Source organism: Monodelphis domestica, chromosome 2 (genome assembly GCF_027887165.1).
Source record: "Monodelphis domestica isolate mMonDom1 chromosome 2, mMonDom1.pri, whole genome shotgun sequence".
NCBI lineage: Eukaryota > Metazoa > Chordata > Mammalia > Didelphimorphia > Didelphidae > Monodelphis > Monodelphis domestica.
Window position 1 is genome coordinate 481,718,349 of NC_077228.1, and position 8,730 is coordinate 481,727,078.

Below are 8,730 nucleotides of genomic sequence, written 5' to 3' on the forward strand. Positions count from 1 at the left end.
AAGGAATGAAGAAAGGAAGGAAGGAAGGCAAAGATGGGAAGAAGGAAGGAAGAGAAAGAAGGAAAAAAGAAAGGAAGGAAGGAAGAAAAAAAGGAAGGAAGAAAGGAAGGGAAAGAAGGGAAGAAGGAAGGAAGGGAAAGAAGGAAAAAAGAAAGGAAGAAAGACCAGAAGGAAGGAAGGAAGGGAAAGAAGGGAAGAAGGAAGGAAAGAAGGAAAAAAAGAAAGAAAGGAAGGAATGAAAGAAGAAAGACCAAAAGGAAGGAAGGAATTAAGGAAGAAAGAAAGACCGAAAGAAAAGAAATGAAATGTCAGGTATTATTATTATTGAAGAATGCTTTCAGTCGTTCCTGAGTCTTCTCTTCCCCAATTTAAGAATCACTAGCTCCTAGGAGCATTCAGAGAGCTGGATTTTATCCCTTCATTTTACAGATGAGGAAATGGGACTAAAGAAGCTGTGACTGATCAGAAGTCACATAGGGAGTAAGTGGAAGATGCAAGATTTGAACTAAAGAACCCCAAATCCATGCTGTCTCCACCGTATGTGTCATTCTGCTCTAGTCCTCTTCTTTGGACATGTGTCAGCGTGTCAAGGTCTTTCCCTTTGTGTGATGCCCAGAACTGAATATTGTTCTCCAGATGGAGTCTGACCAAGTGGGGGGAACTGGACCATCAACTACCAGACACTGTACAGACTTAGGTCGAAATGACTTTGGGGCTGGCTTGATGTATTGTTTAAACTCACTCAGTTGAACTGAAGGCAGGGAATACAAATGGAAACTGGATGAGAGGCTTTGGAATATGGCATGGAAACATCCTTGGGGAAAAGGATAGAGAATTTAGGCCGGGATTTCTTCCTCTACGGATTCAGGTTTGGGGATTCCTTAGGCCCTGGAAGCCATGAATTCGGATCCTAGCCCTACACTTTCCCAGGGAAGAAAATGGACTTATCTCAACAGATGTACAGAGTCCCAAGCTGGGGAATCCAGCACCTGTTGAAATCCGTCTGGCCTGCTGTTTGCTTTGGATGCAAAGGGTGGCTCCTCCAATGGGATATTTCTCCCAAAATTGTTCTTTTTTTAAATTCGTCACTTTCAGTTACATAGAGAAACAATTTTTGACCATTGTTCTCTGATATTTTAGGATTTAGATTTCCTTTCTTCCTCTTTCTTCCCCACTTCCTTAAGACAGTGAACAGTCCAATATAAGTTATACCCATGTTTTTATGCAATATATCCAACAATGGGGTGGGTTTTTTTTAACCCTTGCCTTCCATTTTAGAAGCAATGCTGTGTACTGGTTCCAAGGCAGAAGAGTGGTAAGGGCTAAGCAATGAGGGTTAAGTGACTTGCCCAGGGTCACACAACTAGGAAGTGGCTGAGACCAGATTTGAACTTAGGGACTTCTCATCTCTGGGTCTGGCTCTCAATCCACTGAGCCACCCAGCTGCCTTCTAAAGTACTGTTTGTTTTGTTTTAAACCCTTACCTTTCATTTTGGAATCAGTACTGTGTATCGGGTCCAAGGCAGAAGAGTAGTAAGGGCTAAGCAATGAGGGTTAAGTGACTTGCCCAAGGTCACACAGCCAGGAAGTATCTAAGGTCAGATTTGAACCCAGGATCTCCCATTGCTGGATCTGGCTCTCAATCCACTGAGCTACCCAGCTGCCCTCTCCAGCATTTTTTTCTCAAAGAGGAAGATGGAGATTGTGGGCTGGAGGAGGGATGGAAAGTCTTAAAAGTTTTCCCAGGAAGTTGCCTCTTTCTGGGGATTTCAACAGGCCAAAGTTACCCTCCAGCTCTCTCCGATGCTTGCTCCCCTCACAACAATATACATACACACACACACACACACACACACACACACACACACACACACACACACACTCCCCGGCTGACTCTGTCCAAGACGGGGAAACAATGCCTGGAGAACGGCCAGTGGTGGGGCTAGAGGTGGAAGGGAGCCGAACACCCAGATTTCTTAGCTTCCTTCCCGAGCTCCCACCCTCGCCCACCCACCAATGTCACAATGGGGTCAGGACTATCAGACAGAGGACCCGGGACTGCGTGTCCCCAGCAGGAAGGGGGGGCCTGGGAAGGTTCTTAAAGAGGGAATGGGCTGCCATTGAAGACAAGGAGAGCACCCGGAGCAGGGAGATGGGGGACCAGACGAGGGATGGCAGGGCATGATTTGGGGCAGGCATTTTTCTCTTCTCCAAACTTGGGTCTCTGCTCTCTGCGAGAATGAAGGGGGTGAGGGCAAACCCATCAGCCTCCAGGCAAGCCTCCCCCCCATCCTGTTCAGGATGGTGGATGGCTCTAGGGAGAAGGAAAGGATGCTCAAGCCAGTCAGTGCTCAGGAGGGGAGGAAGAAGGGGTAGCAACCTGATCACATGAGATAGCCTGATACAGGACTTAGTCTTCTGTTTGAATTCTACCTCTGATTTTTTTTTTAACCCTTACCTTGGAGTCAGTACTGTGTATTGGCTCCAAGGCAGAACAGTGGTAAGGGCTAGGCAATGGGGGTCAAGTGACTTGCCCAGGGTCACACAGCTGGGAAGTGTCTGAGGCCAGATTTGAACCTAGGACCTCCCGTCTCTAGGTCTGGCTCTCAATCCACAGAGCTACCCAGCTGCCCCCTACCTCTGATATTTTTAAACTGTGTGATGCTGGGCGAGTCACTCAGACTCTAGACTATATATCTCAGGCAATTTTCTGGTTGTTTTTAGACAGCTCCCTAGTGGCATTGTTGTTCAGTCATTTCAGTGTCTGACTCTTTGAGAGCCCATTTGTAGTTTTCTTGCCAGAGATACTGGCAGTTTGCCCTTTCCTTCTCCAGCTCATTTGACAGATGAGGAAACCGAAGCAAACTGGGTTAAGTGACTTGCCCAGGGTCACACGACTAGTAAGTGTCTGACGCCAAATGTGAACTTGGGGGGGAAATGAGTCTTTCTGACTCCAGACGCAGCATGGTACCCATTATGGCACCCCCTAACTCCCTAATACTTTTCTACAAAGTCACCAAGAGGCTGCATCTGCCTTTGCTGGGAGAGAGAATCCCTGACACCAAGGAAGTCACAGGTAATAAAAAGAACAGCGAGTCTTCTTGTCTAGTGCTTTAGAGTCTTGCTCCAAAGCCTGAGAGGTTGCTGATGCAAACAGCATTTTACAGAAATGAGGAAGGACAGAAAACATCCTTCAGAGAGGGGTAAAGGACGGAGTCCCCTTTGGAGGCAACCAGGTGGTGTAATAATAGAGTGCTAAACTCAGGAATACACAGACCCGAATGTGAAATCTGCCTCAGACACTGAATTTGGTCAAGTCGTCACCCTTATTTTGGTCTTCAATATGCCCATCTATAAAATGGGGACAGCACCAGCCTCGACAACCTCCCCCCCACCCCCGAGGCTGCTGTGAGGATCCGACAATGGCTGACCTTTACCTTGGGGGGCTGAGGAGGGAGGGCTCAGTTTGGGGTAGTGGTTTCCCCCCTGGAAAAATCAAAAGAAGCCTAGTAAGTGGAGCGATTGAAGTGTGTGTGCCTTATCCACTCCATCCTCTACGACTCCATGACTTCCCTTTTAAGCCCAGAGGAGACTTTGGAGGGCTCTGAAAGCAGGGAAACAGCCAGAGGACTGTTGCTAAAATACACCTTTTCAGGGAGGTGGGCATCTCCCCATGTCCTCATTTGCTATCAACCCTTCCCTCTATTTTCTCCAGGGGCGGGATGAGCAGGTGGAAGGGTACCACATCGGTTTATGGGTGGAGGGATGGGGGAAAGTGCCTGAGAGTGTCAGGAAGTGCACTTTCTCTTGTTATCTCAACCCAGAGAATAGGAGGTGAGGGGATCACGGTAGAAGGAAGAGAGAGGGAGAAATGGATGGGAGAATGGCCACGCACATTCAGAGGGGCTTGAAGAAAGGGTGCAAAGGGAATGAGGAATGGGTCTTCTTCCCAGAGCGTTCTCCCCCTAGCCTGGTAGCTGGACCACTCTAGGGTAGGAATGGAGGATTGTGTAAAAATTAAACTATATCTCTAATATTACATTTTAATTAATTAATTAATTAATATTAAATATATTTTATGAGGTTTATTAAGGATACAAAATAAAAACCATGTGCCCATGGCTGATTAACCCATTCAAAATCCCCGCGCTTAGCTTACCACTAAACTTACTACATCATTGCAATGGAAGAGAAGCCCTGGGAGGAGGTGTTAGTGCCAGTTAAATACCCATTGTGATCTCGCCCAACTTGGAGTCTCAGGTGAGATTATAGGGAATTCTGGGAAATACCAAGGACTTCTGGGAATTGAAGTCTAGGGTTCAAAATCTCCATTTTTACACTTGGTAAAGGAGATGGGAAGATGGAGAGGACACATTAAGGGCATGATGGCTGTGGATAGGGGGAGGAGGAGAAGCCAAGGGATTCTGGAAGGGACCTCCGAAGTCCTCCATTCTCCAGACAAGGAAACCAAGCCCACAGACATGAGACAGCTGTCCCAAGGCCACACACACTTGACGAGCCATGGCGTTATTTCACTCTCTTATCAGCTTAGCCTGGGGTGGACGATGAAAAGTGCCCCACTCTCTCTCTGGGCTGTTCCTTCTGAACAGAGAGATGCTTTCACTAGATGATTCTAGAAGGTGGGAGGGAGAGGACTCCGGCCCTGGACAAGAATAAGGACTTTGTTCTAGGGCCATAGGCATCCCGGGCAGGGCTGACCTAGAGGGGGGTTTGGGGTAGGGCGAGAGCATCTTTATAAACATATGGGAAGCTGGGTAGGGAGCGAGGGGAGGCTACCGGGGAGACAGGAAGGAGGCGTCTTTTCTTTCCTTGTTCCTGTGAAAACCCCCTATCGAATTTAGCCTGGATCTGAGCTCAGGAACCTCCCCAGAGAGATGTTATCCCTTTATTTGTTGGGAAATAAAAGGTGGAGGGGCGGCCTAATGGGACGGAGTTAGATGCGTCAAGGGAGTGGGTGAGCTTCTAAAACAAGGCGCTTGTAACCAAATCGCCCCTCCTGCCTCCAGTGTTTCATCCGCCTTCCAGAGGTCGCCTCCACCAGCCCTCTGCTTCTGACAGTCAATACCAGGCCAGACAGATGGGGGCCTCCCGTCAATGGTGTGAATTCTCTGGCAAAACACGCAGCTTGTAGCACTGGTAAGGCCAGGAGCCCGGTTGGTGGCTGGATTGGAGAAAGGAGAGACCAGAGCTTGGAGAGAATCCAAGCAGCAAAGACATTAAAAGAGAATGATAGAAAGTGATCTGGAGCTAGAACTGGGAGCTCACCCAACCCATCTCCATTAGAAGTGGGCTCATTTGTGGCACCCTCTGCGCCATCCCTCCCCTCCCCCCTTCCTCTCTGTTCTGGATCCCTGGGCAAAGGCTCAGGTCATTCTCATAGTGTCAGAAGGACTCCAGGCTTGGACTTGGAAGGCCCAGCTCTGAATCCTTCCTCTGACTCTAGTATGGGTGAATTACATCCCCAGCTCTGGCCATCAGCTTCTTCCTCTTTTATTGGTTTTGCTCAGTTGACTCTTTAGCCCTTTAAAAACTTCTGTCTTTGAATCAATATTAAATAATGGTTCCAAGGCAGAAGAGTGGTAAAGGCTAGGCAATGGGGGTTAAGTGACTTGCCCAGGGTCACACAGCTGGGAAGTATCTGAGGCTAGATTTGAACCCAGGACCTCCCGTCTCTAGGCCTGGCTCTCTATCCACTGAGCTACCCAGCTGCCCCCTCATTTGTTCCTTCTGAATAGAGAGACCTTTTTAGTAGAAAAATTATTTTTTCCCATTTGAATAAGTTTATTTAGTCAATTTAGAACATTATTCCTTGGTTTCAATAATCACATTATTTCCCACCCTCCCCTCCACCCACTCTTCCGGCCGCCAATGCGCAATTTCATTGGGTATTACTTGTGTCCTTGATCAGAACCTAGTAGAAAAATTATTGAGGACCCCAGTCAGGGAAATACGTAGGCAGAGGGATACCTCAATGGCAAAGAGAATTTAAGTGAAAGCCCTGCTCTGTGACATAGCCACTGTGTGTCAAAGGTAGGACCTGAACTCAGGTCTTCCCAAAATCTAGTCCTGCTCTCTTTCATTGAGCACCTCCCCCCCAACCCCCCCCCCCCCCAAGCCTGGGATTCGCAGGGTTTCCTTTCCCTCCTAAAAGTTTTGTCTCGAGCAAGGAAGGAATGGGGAGCTCCTCAGTGATTCTGCTGGAGGAGAGGGTGGGATTGGAAGGTCAGATTCAGACCCCTTACTTGGGCCGGTGAAGGCTCAGAGAGCCGCCCCTTACACTGAGGAAGGGGGATGTAGTGCCCTAAGCGATGAGGTCCGCTGGAGCCAGAGGCAAAAGGCGGAAGGAGAGCAAAGGCAGCGGTGAGGAGGCCAGGAGGGGCCTGAGCCACCAGGTCCTGGCGCACGGCCCAGGCTGGCTGGGTGTGGAATCCAGACTGGCTTCAAGGTCAAGGATTGCCAGGCGGGACCTGGGCAGAGGCCCAGCCTCCAGTGGCCAGCAGAAGTGGCCTGGACGCGGGGCAGGGCCATGCGCCAGAGTGGGCATTAACTGAGCAATTGGCTCATTTGCATGTCCTAATTAACCGTAAAATGAGTCCCCTGGGGCCGAGTGGAGTTGTTTTCTGCCTCCCCTGTCTCACTTTTGCTCATTCCTGCCTTCTTGGGCTGGGGGGGAGGGGAGAAGGCTGCAGAAACCAACCTCTGCCAGGGGGTCCGGGGTAGGGTGGGGGTGGGGGAGTGGGAGAAGGAGGGAATCAGCCCAAGCTCTGATGGAGCCTCAGCTGGGAGCCCACGAGAGGGGAGGGTGATTGGGACAGACATTAATTATAGAGAAAAATTAATTGGCCATCAGTTTTCATTAGTGATGGCAGAGAGAGAAGAAGGAAGAAAGGAGACCGAGCCCCAGGCGCCGACTCCTGACTCCGGGGCAGCAGCGGCATTCAGGGCCTCCTCTCAGCCAGTCCTCCTTTCTCTGGACTGAAAAAGGGTAGGAGAGGCCCCGGAGAATGCCCCAAAGGGGGGGAGAGGAACCCGCACACGACGCTCTGCCATCGGCCTCGGGGACGCCCAGTGGAGGTGTGCCAGGCTCCCTGACACCGGAGACACGGCCAGAGAGATGGACCTTGTCATAGACAGACGGACATTGTGGGCATCTCTCATTCGGGCAGCACCTTCCTTTGCTTTGACCCCTGGAAAGGGGGCGGGAGCAGAGGGAGGAAGAAGGCTGCTAGAGGCCAACCGACAGCCCCCCACTCGGAGCATCCTGAAGCACCTCCTTAAGAGTCAGCCAGAAAACATGCCCCGTGGGGAAGGCTGGGAAGAGGGAAAGGCTGCCCACAGCCACGGGGACGAAGGCTAGATTTGCTAAAGAAGTCAAGGATTGGGGGACGGATTGAGAGGCAGCCTCCCCCCCCCCCTTTCTATTTCTGCTTAAATGGGCAACTTGGTGTAGTGGCCACAGAGCTTTGATGGGAGCCCAAGTTCAAATCCTACCTTGGATACCTATAGTTGTGCAATCGTGCGATCCTGGGAAAACTGTGTCATCTATTGTTATTCTCGGCACTCTTGTTTTTTTTAATTAATTTATTTAGTCAATTTAGAACATTATGCCTTGGTTACAATAATCACATTATTTCCCTCCCTCCCCTTCTAGGCACTCTAAAAAAAATGATTTTTAGGGGCCTCTGGGTGGCTCAGTGGATTGAGAGCTAGGCCCAGTTATTTTTTTTATAACCCTTACCTTCCACCTGAGAATCAATACCGTGTATTGGTTCAAAGGCAGAAGGGAGGTAAGGGCTAGGCAAAGTGGGTTAAATGACTTGCCCAGGGTCACACAGCTTAGAAGTGGCTGAGGCCAGATTTGAACCCAGGACTTCCTATCTTTAGGCCTGGCTCTCAATCCACTGAGCCACCCAGAGACCCCACCCCCCACCCCATCATTGCTTCTTTAGCTTCTCTCTGCTACCTAGGATTCTCTTGGGGGGGGGGGATGGCTTTGGAGAAACATAGAGCCAAAGACATTACAGGAAACCCCAGGCTTCAGTTTAGGGTTCAGAGAGCAGCTAGCAGATAGGAGGAGGGAGGAAGGAATGTATAAAGTAGGAAGAGTCTCCGTGAGGTTTTTATTGATGTGGGATATGGGTCTTCTGTCATGGCCTGGGGAATATGGGGAGATGTATTGCATGAAAGCACTGGTATAACTGGATCAGACTATTTATTGCTTTGGGGAAGAAGGGAGAGAGAGAATCTGAATACCCAAATGTTATAAAACAATCGTCAAAAATTGTTTCTACATGCAATTGAAAAAAAAAAAGTTAAAAAATAAAGTAGGAAGAAGAAAGAGGGACATAGACCCCGACAGAGAGTCTTAAGGGGCCTAAAACAGGAAAGTCCCTTCTCCATTTAATTGGCAGTTTTCTAGGTGAGGGTGCCAAAGCCATTCCCAAGAGGCTATTGTGGTCCATGCCCTTCTGAAGATAAGGCCCATCTGGGAAGGCATAGATGGGAAAACTCAGAGGAAGAGATTGTTCTTTTAGGAAGGGCTGGCTAAGTGGTCAACTTGGGGTGGCTGCTGTCTGTCCAGAGTTGGATTAGAGTAATTTGGTTGTTTGGGAATCAAAGAAGAGATCCTAAGCTTCCCCCCCAAATCCTCATTCCTCCTCCCCTCCCCACCCCCCAGGACATGGGCAGACCATAAAGAAGATGGAAAGG